General features: G+C 42.8%; 1 protein-coding gene across 1 annotated transcript in view; it reads left to right on the top strand.

The window, feature by feature from the left end:
- SMC6 (structural maintenance of chromosomes 6) overlaps positions 1–18,833 on the top strand; it is a 962,009-nt gene that overhangs the window by 929,981 nt on the left and 13,195 nt on the right. The gene's annotated exons all lie outside the window — the stretch shown is intronic.

Consider the following 18,833-nt stretch of genomic DNA (forward strand, 5'->3'; position numbering starts at 1 on the left):
CAACCTGCCCTTCAACACTGCCAGGGATGGGGCAAGGTGAGGAAGCTCAGAAACAGAGCTTTCTGGTAGAAAACAGAAGAACAAATACTGCATTACCTGTGGGGATGTGGTCAGTGCCTTAGATGTTTTTGGTCATATCCAAAAGCATTTGCTGCATGACTACACCCCAGAACATGCTGCCTGTATCTCTGGCTTGTGTTTTGCTTTTACAGATGCTTAGTTAAGCACGTGTTTAAGCTCATTTTTAAGCACAGTATAACTTTCAATACAAATTTAGTCATGCTAAAATCAAATCTATGAGCTGATTCATAATCTTAAATAAATAAATACTGCATGACTATATCATTGAATTGGAGGTAAATGTCTAAACTCTTTCCTATTTCTGGTTGGTTATAACCATTTTGTAGGGCTTTTTCATCATCACATTGCCAGGAGATGAGCAGAGAGAAGCAACTGGTTGACAGCTGGTTGCATCTGGTCACAGCCAGGAAGGCACAGCAATAGAATAAACAATTCAGTTCTCAACAGCTGCATTTGCAGTTACAATCTACTGAATCAAATAAGTGGAGCTTTCCAAGTATAATTTGTGAGCTAGAAACATAAATTATCTTTAGAAACATTTAGAAAGAATGAGAAACTAAAAATTTTTCCTGATTTTACTATCCTTTCCCTCTCTTTTTATTGTTATTTTCAATTCCCATCTTTGTTTGAAACATCAGAAATATCTACTAGTAGACAACATGCTTAAGCATTTGAATTCTTCTCTGTGTTTTGTACACTTTCTATTTCAGTTTCTAAAGATTCTGTGCTCCCCTGTTTCACTGCTAGCAACATCTGAGTGCTGTTAGGTATTTTCTCATACCCACCAGGGATCTTGCTACAGGTTTTTACTGTCCTTGGAAGGTCACCAGATGCAATATTGATGGGTAACAGCAGGACACTGTATTAAATAACAAAATGGATTTGAAATGTAATAGATCAGCTGAATCATAGAATCATAGAATTCTTTGAGATGCAAGGGACCTTAAAGATCATCTAGGTCCAACCCCCCGGCACGGGCAGGGACACCTCCCACCAGCCCAGGCTGCTCCAAGCCCCATCCAACCTGCCCTTCAACACTGCCAGGGATGGGGCAGCCACAGCTTCCCTGGGCAACCTGGGCCAGGGTCTCACCACCCTCACAGTAAAGAATTTCCTTCTCATGTCTCACCTAAATCTCCCATCCTCCAGTTTTAATTGATTCCCCCTTGTCCTCTCCTTCCCTGCCCTTGTCCCAAGCCCCTGCCCAGCTTTCCTGGAGCCCCTTCAGGCACTGGAAGGTGCTCTAAGGTCTCCCTGGAGCCTTCTCTTCTCCAGGCTGAACACCCCAACTCTCCCAGCCTGTCTCCAGAGCAGAGCTGCTCCAGCCCAAGGATCATTTTTGTGGCCCTTCTCTGGATTTGCTCCAACAGCTCCATGTCCCTCTTGTGTTGGGGGCTCCAGAGCTGGACGCTGTACTCCAGGTGGGGTGTCATGATAATACGTTACTGAAAAGTGTCCAGAAAGCAGGAGATGGTCATGCTATTTGAAGACCTCACATCCTGGGCCAAAAATGGTTGTATGGTTTCTCCATGAAAATGTCAGCAACCTCAGATGTTGAGAAGAAAGGAAGCTAAGCTGGCTGATGGTTCAGCATCTTAGAGGAAGTTAATTTGCAAAGAGCAGTGATTGTGAGGCTGAAAGTTCGTGACAGGGAAAAGAAAGGGATTGTTTTACATCTGAGCTGCTGGGAAATGGTTAGAAAAGATCCTAATCACAATCTGACATCTGATTTATTCTGACTGATTTGAAAGCAGTAAATGTCACAGTAAGTGCTGAACAAGTTCTTGGTACAAAAAAAGTCTTCAACAGGCCGTGATCGTGTCTTCTGGTCATTCATGGGACTGACTGATAACATACATGAGTAGGTACATGAAAGGTACAGCCATGAGTACTCTACTAACAGAAGCAGAGACACACGCCCAGGGCAGTTTGTGGATTGAAAGGCATCAGCTGGGAAGCAAGATCAGCCCACAAGGGCTTGAGTGACTGGTTTTTTTCTTAGGAACAATGAATGTTCAGAACAGCCTGTGTCCTGTTCCTGACTTACTGACCAACTTGCTGGATGGACCCTGGACATGCACTGTAGTCTGCTCTGTCTCCAGTCCTGTCTCTGGCCCTGTCTCCTGCTGTTCCTGGCTGGATGGACCCCAGACATGGCTCGTTTCCTCACCATGTCTGGGACTGCTGATGGAACCTGTCACTGTGACCAGCCTGGTCCTGCTCAGCTACTGCAAGACTGTGCCCTGCTCAGGGTGGTCACTGCCCTGCCTGTGCTGTGGGCACTGTCAGCTCCTGCCTCATCTCCCTTTTGCACCAGTCCTGCTCTTGCTGCTTCCTGTGTCCAGTAGAACCCATCACCTGCATTATTTTTAACAACATTTTTTTAATAGCTTGAAATAATTAGCAGGTAGGTAACGTTGCAGGTACTAAAGGCTGAGTTAATGGGTCTTATATTGCCAAAGATTGTGGAAGCCCCAGGTGTAGCCCACAGCCTGGCCAAAGTAGATTTTGCATGACAGAAGGAAAAGGTAAGCTCTCTTCTAGCCTTGAATTTCAACTATAAAAAAAGACAGGAAAGCCCAATTTGCAAGTGATCAATGGGCTTGTGTCTCAAAAATAATTTTCATTGCCAGGTGACATTTGGGGTGAACTGCACCCCCTGGGAAAGGAATGGTTTGTTAGAGAGGTGTAGTGTCCCAGGGCATCACTCTGCTTAGTCAGTGGCTCCTGTACAGCTCAGAGTGCAGCTCAAACTGAGTTTGCAGAATTTATTGTGAAATTGAGCCAGAGTTACAACAGAATTTCCTCAGTCTTTATAGCCATGTCAGTCTAAATTATCTACCTGTCCTGGAAAACAGGAGGTTGTGAACAGCAAGAAGAACCATAAGACCACATGTATAATAGATTGCTAAAGCAGGGCATATCCAGTTGAGGTGAGATGTTAGCAGATCAAAAAGCCTTTCAGGTTCCCTTTTCATTCATGTGCCACCATGGCTGCAGTTGCTGTTATGTGGAGCCTTTGCCTGCACTGCACACAGAGCTGCTTCCAAAGTAGACAGACAGTAGACAGAAAAGTTTGCCTAAGTTGCTGAAGAGCCTTAACAGCTTCTTCAAGCTGTTCTTATCTCCTGGGTAAATAAAAACTGCCTAATTATATATTTACTTGGGAGAGCAAAATGCTTTCTTCAAATTCATTAGCACTGCTTGCATAACTGATCCGTATTTTATAGTGTTTGAAGCTTCTTATTCACTTTTTCTCATAAAATGAACAAACACTTGGGGTCTGATGTGATAATCCTTTATTTAACCTATTTTGATTGTAGTTGCCAATTTGTCTGAATAAGCAGAAGAGTGAGCCCAAGGGTGCAATGTAAAACCTCAGATTATATGATGCAAAATCATTTGAGACTTTTAACAATAACATTTTCTATTTCAGATAGCTGTGAACCAATACAGCATTAAAAAAATCATCTCACTTGCAAATAAAACCATACTAATATGAGTGTTAGGTCTTCATTCATGTCATGTTGGTGCATTTTTTAAATGAAAACATTCCTCAGTGAGTCCAGCTACCAAAATAGTGTGTTCCTCATCCATTCCATCTTCAGTCTTAACCTCAAGAATTGTAAAAGATTATGTTATTGACCTTATAAACACTTATCTATCACAAATGTGTTTTGTTTTGTTTTTTTACTTTAGGCATAGTTGTAAGATCAGCAAATGTAACACCCTCTGGACACACTATCTGGCTTGTACCAGTGGAACAAATGTCTTCTGCTAGAACCAAGGCTGTAGGTAGGTGGAGTTGATCTGCATTTATGTAAACACCTTTGTTTCATTTGAAATGTGCTACAACCCTAGAGCTTAGCTTTAGGGCGGATGTTTGAAGAAGCCTGAAATCCCAACATGGTCCATATAGAGCCCAGTTCAGCCCAGAATCAAAGATTCGGGGGTCTGAGCAGGTTGAGACACAAGGAACAAAAACAGGAGCCATCAAAAGGAACAGACAAAATGTCTCTCTCACTCTCAGTGGTGTAATGAGCAGCTATTACAGAGAACAAATGGTGTTAAGGATCCTCCAGGCTAGTACCTCTGGAGAGGGAATGGGGGAAAGTGTCTGCTCTGATTTCCAGGGCTGCTCAGCACACCTAATAACTGCAAGGGAATGGAATGGACTCCAGGTGTTTGCTATCAGACCATCATTACTGTCCAAAGAGATTGCAGAAGTACTTGCTCACTTTAAAATAAATTTATTTCTCCTGATTTGTTACAGCATTCCCAAAAGGACAGACTGAGGAGTGAGTGGAGCATTTTTAATCCAGGGCTAGTCACAAGGTACAATCCTCCTCTTTGTGAGTGAGCCGTGGCAGTGTCATACAATGTTTTGGGTTTCCAAGAAAGCAGACCAATGCAAGGGACAATTCCCAGAGCCACACCACTTTAAAGATAATTAAATCTCAGCTCACTGTCATCACCTCACAACTTCTGATGTCAAACATCGTGACGACTTAAAGAACAGCCTTTCAGAGAAGAAATGGTATTCTTAGAAAATGTTCTTTCTGTTTCTATTATCCTGTTGACCATTGTATTCTTTCCACTCAATGTTTAACTCACTGTGTCAGCACTAAATCTGGTCCTGATTCAAACTCAGAAGGGTGGAGATTTTTAAGTGCCAGCCATCTGTTTGCTCCTTCAAGGAATGCTGGGCAGCTACTAAAGTCACTGTCAGTGGCAGGTAGAGGAATGTGAGGAATGCTTAGAGAAAATCTGTAAAACTTATCTCTTGTTTTCTTATCTCTCCTCTCACAACAACAAAAAGACACTTAACATCACCCCTGTAATTGTCTTTGGGCAAATTGTTTCATTAGTATTTCCTGCCACAGATAGAGCAAATGGCCATAATTCTTCTAACCTCAGTTTCTCCTTATCTAGTTAAATAAATGTGGTGTGGCCACAAAAGGGACATTTACAAAATACCACCTACAGTCTGCCATGCTGTTGGACTGCTGTGCTTCTGAGGCTTTCTGAGATCCTGAGATTTTTTGCTAATACCAAGAAAATAATTTAAAAAGTGATTCTTCAGTGTCTTAGTTGTTCCTAAAGTATTTTGTTTGCCTTTTTTTTTTTTTTTTCCTCTCCTTTGCTCTGGGTGTTTTACAAGCAGCACTAGCAGAAAACAGCAGACAGAAGAGGGTATAAGATGCATCTGAGCAGCATCCTTGTAGCCTTCTGGAAGGCAACAGGAGTCACACTGAAGTCTTGTTTTCTTACTCCAGAAAAAATACAAATCATAGCTTTGCATGCAATTTTACTGCATTATTTGTGTTATTTTCTGTGGCTTATTCAGTCTGTGATGACACTGAGCAGTAGTATCTGTTTCCACTGCAGCATTTTCACCTTTCAAAACAGCAGTGTAAGAAGTGTGAGGCCAGCCTGGAAGAAGGTTTAGTTGGCTAATCTGTGAGTGAGTTTAGGATGAGAACCATTAGCTCCTGAATGGGTGTTCCCTCAAAGATTAGTGGAGCAGTAGCAGGAGGTGTGGAGAAGCCAGGAGATCCCACTGGGAATGCTGTGCATTGCCCTGGAAGAAGCACGGCTTGTGGAAAAAGGTGTTCAAAAAAAAGGGCTCTGTGGGCTTTCAGCTAATGTACGTTGGCACAGTGCCAGGAAGCTGGGCAAGGGTTTATTAAATGTAAGAGCTGCTGTTTTATGTGTAAATTAGGGCTGCCACCTGGCTGGTTTCCAGCTGTCTTGCCTGGTTTTGTTCTGAACTTGCTGGCTGCTGTTGGAGCTACCGTGCAGATCAGTCTGGACATTCTCAGCAGACTTTTTTTTTCTTTGGAGGGTGGCTGGTCTTTTCTGTGTTGGAGAAGGCTGCATCTTACCTGGGTTTTAAGAGCCAAGTGATGCTGCAGTCACAGAGGTGGGTTCTGAATCTCCGATGGCAGCGATTACCCTGGCAGCAAATAGGTCACCTAGAATGTAGTTAAAACAGTTTAGCTTCATCTCAATAAAATTATGGTGAAGAGACATGCAATCTGGCTTTTGTACAGCCTGTTTGAATTGTAACAATTACACAGATGGGAGCAGATATTGTTATAATAGAAGCATATTTTGACACTTACTCTATTATAGACTAACGGAACAAGTAGAAGTTTCACTTTCTAAGAACTTTATGTCTCTTCATTATTTCTTTCTTGGCTTTTGTTTTCTGTTTGTCTCTACAGACATGCCAACTGACAAACTTTCTGTGCTTAATTCAGTTATTAATAATGACCACTTTCTCTGGTTTTTGAAAGAATGTGCATGAAACAGTGTGTTTCCAGACCAGTCAATATCCTTCAGCAGTGTCCAGTACAAGCCAAATCAGACAAGATCAAGAGTGCAGGTGCTGGATGTTCTAGTTAATTTTGGGTCCAAAGTGTCTGCAGAACTATTTTATGATCTCACTCAACTGCCATTTTTAAGACAGAGGTCACACTTCCAACGTTCAGGTGGATGCCTGAATTTGTCCTCACAGTTCAAAGGCAACGTTTGTATTACAGAATCACAGAATCATCACAGAATGGTGGGGGTTGGAAGGGACCTCTGGAGATCGTCTAGTCCAACCCCCCTGCTAGAGCAGGATCCCCATGAGCAGATCCCACAGGAACACGTCCAGGTGAGTTTGGAATGTCTTCAGGGATGGAGACTCCACAGCCTCCCTGGGCAGCCTGTCCCAGGTCTCTGGTACCCTCAGAGTCAAGAAGGATTTTCTCATATTCAGGTTCAACCTCCTGTGCTCCAGTTTGTGCCCATTGCCCCTTGTCCTGTCCCTGGACACCCCTGAGCAGAGTCTGGCCCCATCCTTCTGAAATTCTGACCATGTATGAAAACACATGGCTGTGCTACCCAGTGTGAAGCCCAGCTGGGGTGTATTTTGTCAAAACTTTCTGTTCTTCCATTTGTGAAGTTGTACCATCCTTCTTCTGGCTCTGCAATAGCCTCAGCAACCTGTACCAGACTACGAAAGATTTGCATTCTCCTGTTTAGATGCAAAAAAAAAAAAAAAAAAGGGTGAACATTAATTCCAAGTAAGGCATCAACCCTTCTTTTTCCCACATATAAGAGTATCCGGATGTTCCACATCTGCTAGGAACAACTCACTAGCACCTAATACTTACATGATGTGTATAAACACAGAGGTCTTGTTTACATGGCAAATGCTTGCACTCACCCTGCTGTCCAGGGTTGGGAACAGAGTTGTGTGGCTGCAAAGGATCCCTATCCTTTGTAGACATTGTTTTTGTGCCAAATGTCTAATCAGATCATCATAGGTATTCCTAACAGAGGGGGAAACTGGAGATGGGGAGCATGGGCATCGTGTATTAAAAATACACAGTATAAAATAAGAGTGGTCTTTTCCAGATCTGGTGAAGTCTTGGCCCTAAGCACCATGCAAGTGTTAAAAAAGCCCCCAGATAGAAAAAAAAAAAAAATGAACCTGGTTTGTTTTTCTCTTAAGATTAGGTAATTAGGTGATCAGAAGTTGAAGGCATCACAATATGCTGTTCTCATTCCAATGATTTTGGAACAAAAAGCAGAGGTGATTTGATCTGACATCCACCTAGCTTTCAGGATCAGGATATTGTGTTTGAATAAGCTTTTAAATTAGTAAGTGCTTATTATGATCTTGTATCCTAACAGTTCCTGCAACAGGTATAGCAATGTAAGGCTGAGGCAACTATACCTTGTAAAGTTTGGTGCATTGTTAAAACACAGTTTCTCAGCAATTCAGAGAATATCACATTTGTCACCTTTTACAATATATTGCTTTGAGGTCTCTGGCACTTTTCTCTGTGGGAAAAAAGTCTTAAAAGATGCTAAAGTTTATGAAATAACTTTGCTTTCAGGGGCACTGACAGTTCACAATCTGGAATGCGTCAGCACCCCCCAACAATTACAGGTTTTTTTTAAATTTTGCAACATTAACACAGTCTGAAAGCACAAATCCTCTTAAAAGCATGTATTTACTGCTTATGGCTGTTGAAATTATCTGGGAAGATAATTTTAGCTAATGGATTTTAAATGTTCTGTAACTTTTGAACACTCTTAATATGTATGTTGAGCTTTCTTCTTCCTTCCCTGCAGCTCATGCCATCTGGCTGACCTTTGTCAGTTACAAACACTTTGCTGCCGACAGAGCCAGTTCTGCTGGCACCTCCTATCAGATTCCTGAAAACATTTTCAGAGCTGTGTCAGATATGGGGGAGCCACAACATTAGCACAGCATGTAGATCCATCTCCTTGCTTGCTGGTCAGCAGGCATCTTTTTTTTCTTTCTTTTTCCCTGGAGGAGAAATGCTTCTTTACAATTGTCCCACAGCTGCAAGAAGCTGAATGAGCCTGGTCATGGCAATGACACTATGAACCCAGGAGGGGAACCACCTATTGGGATATAAACCTGCTCCATTTCCCAGTCAGGACAGTGTCAAAATTTCTACTAACCAAACTCAAGGCAAAAAAAAAAGGAGCCAGTGTTTTCTGCTTGCCTGGCATGTTTCTTAAGCATGAAAGAGCCATGTCACTCTGGTTTGTCCCTCTTAGACTGCAGATTTGCAGTTTCAGATACTCTGTGTGCCATCTACTCTTGTAATGAACATGGCTTAGGGCCCCTATTTAGGTGACTCATATTTACATGTGAAGGTCTTTACTGCTATAGATCAGCTAGTCTTGGCTTTTGCTTCAAAACGTCTCTTACTTGCCTTTCTAGTACTTCTACACTTTTCTTGTGGTTTTGACAGTGGATTGTGTCAAGCTTTTAAATCTACAGAAGGTACAACAGAAGAATGCTGGGACTTTGGAAAGTAAGTACAGGGAGGTGACAGAAAACTTTATTTGTGCAGCACAAGTTCTATTTTAGCAGAGCACTGGGCTATTTCCCAGTGGGAGAGAGAGCTGTTAAAATAGGATGCTCTGTGAGTCACAGCTAGGGAATCAAACCTCCTCACTAGAATGCAAATACAATACATAGTCGGACTGAAGGAGATGTGAACAGACAGAATTGATGTGATAAGGAAAATGAGGAGTCAAAGAGTTGCATGCTAATGCTAGGAACCTGGATGAAAAAAAAGCAGGAAGAGTTGGAATTTCTAATACTGAAACACTTGGGCAGGATCAAAGTGTTAATGACAAGAAGAATACAGAATTGTTCAGTATATATATATATATATATATATATATATATATATATATTTCTGCATTTGGAAATATGATGTATGACATTGTATCATATCATAGAAACATGGAATGATTTGTGTTGGAAGGGACCTTGAAAATCATCTAGATCCAACCCTCCTGCATGGGCAGGGACACCTCCCACCAGCCCAGGCTGCTCCAAGCCCCATCCAACCTGCCCTTCAACACTGCCAGGGATGGGGCAGCCACAGCTTCCCTGGGCAACCTGGGCCAGGGTCTCACCACCCTCACAGCAAAGAATTTCTTCCTGATGTGTCACCTAAATCTCCCCTCTTCCAGTTTAAAACCACTGAGTATCATTTGAGAAAGACTAAGTCCTTCATCCAGCCACCGGCCAAACAGGTTTCGAAAAAGCCTCTTCTTGAGATAGTATTTTTTAAATGTTTTTTTTACATCAAAGAGTCCTTAAAGACTTGGTTCCTGATACACTGTTTCCTGATGTTATTTACTTGAAACTTCCAGAAAAAAGGTGACGACTTCATGAATCTGCTAATGTGTTAGTCTAGTGCCACTATTTATGGAAGGCAAATAAGAATATTGGAGCGACCACAGGCTGGAGAGTGTCCTACTGTCCTAGGAGGGACTGGGTGAGGGGACTGACATGGAGTTCAGCTGAAAAGGAGTGAAGGGTGAGGAACCTAAATGATCCAGGTAATCTTCTGAAAATGAGTTTGTCTCAAATAATTCAGTGTGGTACTTTGACAAGATTATGATTGTTTGAGAAAACACTCGTGCAGTTGTAATTGGACTCCTGTAGGGTGAATGGCTTGATCTTGCCTGACACTACTAGTCAAAATACAGCACAGTGTACTAACAATAAAGCATAGTAGTGGATTAAGAGATGGCTGACAGATCACAGAAATAGCTGTCAGTAGAGAATCATCATGCAGGTGTCACTGCTGATGAGATTTCTGCCAAATACAATAAAGGGGTTACCAGAGTTACCCCGATGCCAAGCCCTTGGTTTGAAGTCTTTCTCATCTTTCTTCTTCTTTCCTTTGCATCTCATTTTTGAGCACTCTCGCTGACATGGAGTTCAGTTAGTTCAGCTGCTAAATGTCTCATGAGTTCTCTGTATTCACAAATACTCCAGGCTACTCCAGACGTGATGACTTGGCTACATCAGTGCATAAAACCCAGCCGCTCTGGCTGTCTGAGGGCGACTGTCATGGTCTGGCCATTTCCCTTCACATCAGGATGGTCTCATCTAAGTTGCCCTTTGGGAGAGGTTCCTGACCCTTGGTAGTTCCCAGGGTGTTTTCTGGAGCAGCAGCAAGGTCGAAACGCTGGCAGGAGCTGCTGAGTTTGACAGTGTGAGTGGATGAGTTCCAGGGATGGAACCTGTGCCTGGGTCTGCACTATATATCAGCACGGAGACAACCCTTCTGTGCAAACACAAGTCCTGCCTTCTCTCCCTGACATCTTTTAATGGACACTCATCTGGCAAATCAAATTCAGCACAGATGAAGTGAAACCTCTATTTCCCTGTGCCATCCCTGCTCCTGACAAATGCATCCTCACAACTCCTGCTGCTCCTGATCTCCACCATCTCTGCCTGTCACGCAGAATGATAATCTGAGCATTGCCTCCCATCCTAGACTCTCCCTCCAGCCTCCTACCCTGCCTTGGGCCATCAGGAGCTGTATGCAGCTTGCACTCACAGCACAAACAGTAACAAAATAAATAATGAATAACAAGGATAAATCTGGGAGTAGGGAATTTGAAATGCACCCTGGAATGGGGAAGGAATTTGAGCATAGGGAGAGTAATATAACAGGAGGAATGATGTGGACTTACAAACTGTAGCTACCATACAGTCAAACATGAAACTTTAGAGAGATATGTGGATAGATAGCCAGGGAGTACAGGCAGGGAATTGATTTTATCTCTGCAAGTGACCCTGCTCATTAGATGTAACTACCCACTCATTTATTTTCCTCTTAAGGAAAAAAAAAAAAAAGGAAGAAAAAAAAAAAAGATACTTTTGATGTTCTCATTTGCAAAAGAGATGGTGAACAATTGGAAGCAGTATAGAAAAGAATCATAATAATATTCAAGGACCAAAGAGAATACCATAAAACAGTCTGTGTATCAAAGCTGACTGGATAAAAACATGGAAATACCTTCATGTTACCTGAGACTGAATGAAAAGTGCACTTACCCTTGACAACAGCTGAGAGGTGAATGGGAAGAACCTGTTCCAACCTGAACAACTGTTAGGTTAGAAAGGAATATAAAGATATTTGCTTTGTTTGTATTTAACTGTTACTGCTTTCATACACTAGAACATTTTTTCACTCATAGTACTTAGTGTCACGTGGGTTGCTTGAGTAGTGCTCCAGAAAGCAATGGTGCTTTCATCACTGAAACAGTCCTGCAAAATCAGTGCATAAGTACAGAACAGCCCTTGTTTCTGAGTATGTTGGAAGTGCTGCCTAGACATGTGATATGGAATCACAGAATCACAGAATGTTTTGAGTTGGAAGAGACCTTCGAGATCATCCAGTCCCAACCCCTCTGCACAGGCAGGGACACCTCCCGCCAGCCCAGGTTGCTCCAAGCCCCATCCAACCTGCCCCTCAACACTGCCAGGGATGGGGCAGCCACAGCCTCTCTGGACCACCAGTGTCTTCCTATGCACATGGTGAAGAATTTCCTCCTCATGTCTAACCTGAATCTCCCCTCCTCCAGTTTTAATCCATTACCACTTGTCCTCTCACTACAAGCCCTTGCAAAGGCCCTCCCCAACTTTCCTGGAGCCCCTTCAGGCACTAGAAGGTGCTCTAAGGTCTCCCTGGAGCCTTCTCCAGGCTGAACAGCTCAACCCTCCCAGCCTGTCTCCAGAGCAGAGCTGCTCCAACCTTTGGATCATCTTGGTGTCCCTTCTCTGGACCCTCTCCAGGAGGTAAGGGGGATGGAGCCTGGCTTTCATTTGCTTTCCAGTAAGTGCATGTAATGCACATGCAGACTGGAAGAATGAAGGGAGATGTGAACTTGGATGCACTCTGCTGAAGTCAATATATTCTGTAGGGCCAGTGTCCTGCCCTTTTAAAAGTGTGGCTCCATTGATTCACAGCACGGTGAGGATCTCCTCTTGAGTATTGTCACGGGCATTGAATAGTGTTTAGCTGAGAGGAACTCAGTTTTAGAACTCTGCTTTACAATCAGCACTGTAAAAAGCTTTGTCCTGTTCACATTATCTGGCAGCAGCAAGCACAAATGTGTTTATTGAAACCCATTCTGAGGCATTGTAATTGTCCTTATTTAGTCAGTCTTAAAAAGGGAGAAATATATAATTCATGGCAATCTTTAAAAGCTGGCTGACCAAGGCTCATGACAAATGCTTACAAAGGAGGATTAAAACCTGAGCTGTCAGTGAGATAATTAGTTTATTCCAGCAGGCTGAAAGGCTGTGGTTGTGATGCTGATGGGTGCCATCTGATGAGTAAGGAGTCATATTGCAACACAAGCACATGCTCCCTCTCCCCATCCCCTCTCCTTCAGTGTAGACCTTATTTAGCCAGCTATGATAGTGCTTGTCAGAAGGGGAGGGGGGGGGGAAGAGTTGTTTTAACTCTGCTATTTTCTGGATCTTTTCAAATAGTGATTGACAATCCCCATTTGGCCGGAACAGCATCCGAGACCACAGATGTCAGAGAGAAATATTTGCAAATTCTGTTCCCTCTCCTCAAGCAATTATTTTTAGTTTCTGACGAGCAGGCAGCTATGCCCAGATATTCATAAACAGATTCCTAATGCAAAGGCTGACAGCAAACTGGCTGTGTTACAAAACAAATTGTACCCTCTGACAATAGGTTCTAGACTCTGGATTTTCTTTCTGCCAGCACTGCTGGTCACAACATGTGAAGATTGCAACTGGGTCATCCTTTTCCCATCATTTTGATACAGACAGGACAGCTGTGGAGGAAAGAAGGAAGGGAAAGTGAGGTAGCTCTTCTGCTCTAGCAGGACACAGAGCACAGGATAATCTTCAGCTAGTCAGGAATGCATTCAGGCAGGCAACAAGTAGACTGAAGCTGTCCTCACACGAGATAACCTGCAGCTAGGGGTGTTGTTTAAGTCAAGTAGCTCAGTCTGCAAATCCTTATCTTTCAATCTTTGAGAATAAAATGCTGAAGATGAGACATACAAGCACTAGCACACTTCTTAATATGTATGTTATCCATGAGTAACAGAAGATTGAAGACAACTGTGACACATGTTTTTTTAAAGCCAATAGTCCTGGTAGGAACAGCAACACTGCTTTTATCAGCTACTTTTAAAATGTCAAATGATATTTTATTCTTTTTGCTCCTTATTACTTTCAATGTACTTATGTTCCTAAATTTACTTTCTAAATTGTTACAGTGCTTTCCAAGTCTTTTGTAATCAGTGACACAAAAAAGTGTTACTGGGCTTCTTATGGCAGACCCTGAGGTACAATAGTCCATTCTAGGGAGAGAAAGAGAACAAAGGCAAACCAGGCATAGGGAAAAAGTTTTGATCTATTAAGAATGTTTCTGGGGGAAAAAAGTTCATAAGCAGTTGATCTACAGGTGGCAACAGCTCCTATTAGGAAGAGAAATAATAAAGCTGGACCATGAGAACTAAAGCACTGGCAGCTCCATGGTTAAATAATGAAGCTTTCATGCTACATAAAGTCAAACAAGCTTATTGGGACAGATAGACCTGCCTCTGCAAAGGACAGAGAAATGTCTGTGGAAACAGCTTTCCCCAAATGAAGATGTTAACAAGTGGTAGAGGAACTGAAAGTCAGTTCGTTCATATTGGAAAAGTTATGGCAGGCTGGTGAAGTTCCCACTGATTGGAAAAGGGGAAACATAACTCCTGTTTTCAGAAAGGGAAGAAAGGAAAACCCAGGGAACTACAGGCCAGTTAGTCTCACCTCTGTGCCCAGCAAGATCATGGAGAAGATCCTCCTGAAGGCTCTGCTAAGGCACGTGGAAAGTGAGGAAGTGGTTGGTGGCCCTTTATGATGGGGTTACAGTGTCAGTGGACAAAGAGAGAGCAACTGATGTCATCTACCTGGACAGGGAGTTGTAGGACAATGGCTTTAAATTGGAAGAGGGGAGACATTAAGAAAGACAGACATTAGGAAAGTTATACATCAGGAAAAAATTCTTCACTGTGAGGGTGGTGAAACACTGGAACAGGCTGCCCAGAGAAATTGTGGTTTGGCAATTCCAGGATTATGCCCCCTCCCTAGAAGTGCTGAAGGGCAGGTTGGATGGGGCTTGGGGCAACCTGGTCTAGTGGGAGGTGTCCCTGCCCACGCAGGGGGTTGGAACTACATGATCTGCAAGATCCTTTCCAATCCAAACCATTCCATGACTCCATGAAAAGCATCAACTTCAAAATAAATGCCAAGCACAGAGCACAAATACAGGTGTGAATGATGGTACAGATGGGATTTATTTGCATTTATTTGGATTACCCAAGTAAACATAATCTAATACAGAAGAGTTCAGAGGAAAGGCTGAGGTGTTACTCATGACATAAAACTTACCACTGTAGAAGGGAGAAGCTGCAGAAGGACACCATGCATTTTGTTGCTTTTCTTGCTCATATGAGACTCACTTGAAGGAAGAAGTATGAAGTGTTTCAAATTTGAAACTCATGTCATGCTTACGTTGTGTTCATGGGATTCCTGCTGATGTCACTAGGTCATTAAAAGGCAAAGTGTCTCCACATCATACAAATGTAGTGACATTTGGGGAAAAAGTGAGATTTGTACCACAGATAAGAGTTCTGCAGTGCAGCCAAGTAAAGGAAACTTTGTTCTTGGTCTTTAATAAGCTTCCTGTCACATGTACCACTGCTGGTCTCAATAATTTCAATCTCAGTGAACTTCCTCCTTTCATGATTAGTGAAGTGCCTGTAGCTGGATAACAGAGGTTGGTTATTTTCTAAACGTCAGTTTGAGCAGAGTGTGAGTGGCTGGAGAAAACAAGGAGTGCAATGCACGCATGTCATGCTTTGATGTGTGGAGATTAAATATTTCACCAGATGAATCATTTCCTGGTGCCTCAGATGTGTGGGCTTTCCTTTTCCTTCTCTGGATTTTTCAAAATGTGGATAGTTGCATTAATACATTAATGATGATGAAAGCAAAGGCCTTTATGTTGTGAACTCTAGAGTCACACCTCTCAGGAGCTCTTTTCATCAGAGCTGATGGCTGCCCACATGACCCTGGGTTGGTGCAGCATGATGTGCCTTTGGTACAGGAAGGGGTGACGTGGCAACACACACTCTTGGTTTGGGGAGATATGATCAATGCCCTTTCAGTGTAATCAGGTTTCATGATATGAACCCACCAAATGGTTTTCCTGGCAAGCTGAATTCGTGGAAACTAGGATCAGCTTTGTCAGGTTTTGCTTCAGTGAAAAAAGGTGGTTGTGCGGTTGCTGCCGCCACGTGCTGCTCTTGGGCACAGGCTGAGGTGACACTGGGAGGTCTGGGTGGCTCTGAGAAGGGCAGCACTTTCGTTGTGAGCCCCTGTGCCAGCAGGTGTGCTGAGCTTTCCTGATGACACTGTGCAAATGTGCCTGCTGGCTGGGGTCAGGCCAGGTCAGTGTCAGGACAAGAGGTTTCTAAGCAAAAAAAACAGTATTGATGGAGTCAAACATTTATAATTTCTCCACTAAAAGTCAACACCTTTTAAATTCAGAAGCTACATAGATTCAGGTAAAGCCTGGGACTTCAATTGCTGAGATTTAAGTCTGGAAATTTGTGGTACACTCTGCTCAAGGGTATTTTTGTGTCTCTGAACAGCAGCAGGAGCTCTGCCGCATCCTGCCCTGCTCACTGCACTCTTTACACCCAGGCTGATGGGTCAGGCAGGTTGTAGCAGTGGGAAGTTACTATCTACAAACATGTTGCTTCATTGGGTTTTTTACAATAAAAACCTGCCCTAATGCAACACAAATTCAAGCTCAGCTTGTCTTTGGCAGGGGTGGTGGTGCTGGGTGTCACCTCTCAGATCGTGGCCTGAAAACAAACGACACCAACTGCTGATGGTGGAGAGGGAACTCTGTGGTATATGTCTTATTTTCCCCAAGGCTTAGATTAACTGCTTTTTTAAAGGTAGTACAGCCTGCTCAAAGCCATGTTGGTGCTGCCCTTTCACAGCGCCAGGAAAGGAATGCTCCTCATGGTCCTTGGGGACCACCACACTAAAGAAGACCTTATGCCCACCAGCCTGGGCAGCGAGGGGGTCACTCAGTGGCCAGTGATGAAGTGGCTTGTTTTCAGATGCACCAATGCCATACAGCAGATGCTCTCTCAGGTCCCTCAGTTCCCACCTGCCCACTCAGTGAGCTCAAGCATCTCTCCTAACTTCATTTCCCTGACACCACTGGCACTACCAGCTCTTGTCCCTCATCGCAGAGAGAATTAAGTAATGAGGCAAGATTTTGAGGAAGGCAGGGGGAGAACACGTGTGCAGATTCCCCAGATTCAGTTACAGAGTCACTCAGAGCTTAAATTCAGGTAATTCATGATGGAAGATGTCTCTCGAGCAGCAATATCTTAGCAATCCCACCTCTGTTTATCACCTTTTTCGACTAAAACGTTCAGCTTTAGGAAACAAGGCCACAAACAGTACAGTGTGAGTAGAACACTTATACATGTGAATCTAAGAGGTCCTAAAAAAAAAAAAAAAAAAGGCAGGGCTGAAACAACACACCCTCTTAACTGGAAATCAACCTTCACTTTCTAGTTTTAATTATTTTAAGTCAGTCTTGCATTTCATTTCCATAAAAAGGGCATAAAAAGGGTTACAAATCTCTGCCATCTACTGTGAATGAATTCTCTCTTGGAAGCTCTGCAGCCTACAGTGTTTAAATGATGCCATCACTGAATATTTTTCAGCAGTCAAGAACCAAGCCTGATGAGCCAAGAAGAGCACAGGCACATGTTTAGTCCCTAATAAAGAATATTTACTCTCAAAGAGACCTAGGGAGCTCAGAAAACTCTACAATCACCACTTAAAGGTCTGCAGAGCTGGCTCAAAGCAACAATTTGCACTGGTGCTGCACATAGGAGGAACTACTTTGAAAGCAGGTCTTGTAAAACAACTACCACTCTCCTGTTTTTCTTCCCATTCATTTTCATTAACATGTTGAACCTTACATCACTGGAGCAACTCTGCAATAGCTATTTTGAGCTAGAAAGCAGTTTCTGAGTGATTTTATTTCTTTTTCTTTTAAAAATATTCAAATTTTATTACTACCATATCAATTTATTCCTTTGAATTTAAAGGGAGAGGTTCTGCTTTCAGCTATACCATCATAAAGAGGCCACAGATGTAACATGCTTTGCCATGGTTCTGCAGACACAAAGATACAGTTTGGCAGGCAAACATCCCAAAGTTGAAAACGAATGTTTTAGTTATTGAGGTAACTAGATTCTCTCTCTCTAAGAATACTCAAAATAACATTATTTCAATTCCTTACAGAGAGGCTGAATGGGCACATTTCATAAGAATCAGCAGTTGAAAGAAGAGGTTCCTGAAACATGGAAAACTGTGAAAAGCCTTCATCCAGATCTGCAGCTGTATTAAGGGGCAGCCTTAGAACAAGGAAAAAAACCTGTCTGTAGCTCAGCTTAGTAGCCCTGGAATGCCAGGAAATGTCCAGGATGGTTTGGATGTGACATGCAAGGCTCTTGCAGGCTTGCTGTGATCTCCCTGAGAGGGCCTTCAAAGCACCTGGGTGTCTCCAGGGTGTAGGAGAGGTGCCTTTCTCAAGTGCCACCCACACTTGCTGTCTGCAGAGATCCCCCTTGGCCATGTGAAGGGCTGCTCCCTCTTTGTGTCACCTGGCTCTGGAGGTGGCGTTCAGACCCGTTGTCTTGGGGAATCCAAGAGCTGATTTACAACAGAAAAAGGTAACGACCTTTTCTTTTTCTCACAGGAACTGAAGACCAAAGAGGTTCCAACATTTTATATGGGTTTTTCTCAATCTGGAGGTTTTGACAGGGTGCCAGTTCTGAATACTTGTTTTGGGGCTTTTTTATCTACTGGATCTATTCTTCTTCCTGTGAAAGAAGTGAAAAGCAAACAATAATAAAAGATTTTCATCTGAAAAAGGCATGAGCACAAGTTAAACAAATGAGTATTTTTCTTTTGATTACCTCTCATTTACTACTGAACTGGGAATTTGCTGCTTCGTTAAACATGAGCCGAACAAAGGGAAACCTAATTAAAGGTTGTAACCTCTCCACATCATTGGTGCCTAAATCCATCATATTTCTATTCTCTGTTAGATAATGCATTGTAAAGAACTGATCACTGGTTTTGTTTCAAGGCCCAAATTATGGTATGCCAGACCATATGCTAAAAAAACATGATTTCATAGATACGATAATTACACTCCAGCAGTAAAGCTACTTTATTCTCATTTTAATTATCTCACAGAACTGAAACCACAACCCAGTCTTGTTGAAAATGATGAAAATAATGAAAGTTTCAATGCAAGCAGGGGCAGATTTCTGAA

Source organism: Apus apus, chromosome 3 (assembly GCF_020740795.1).
Source record: "Apus apus isolate bApuApu2 chromosome 3, bApuApu2.pri.cur, whole genome shotgun sequence".
In the NCBI taxonomy this organism is placed as follows: Eukaryota; Metazoa; Chordata; class Aves; order Apodiformes; family Apodidae; genus Apus; species Apus apus.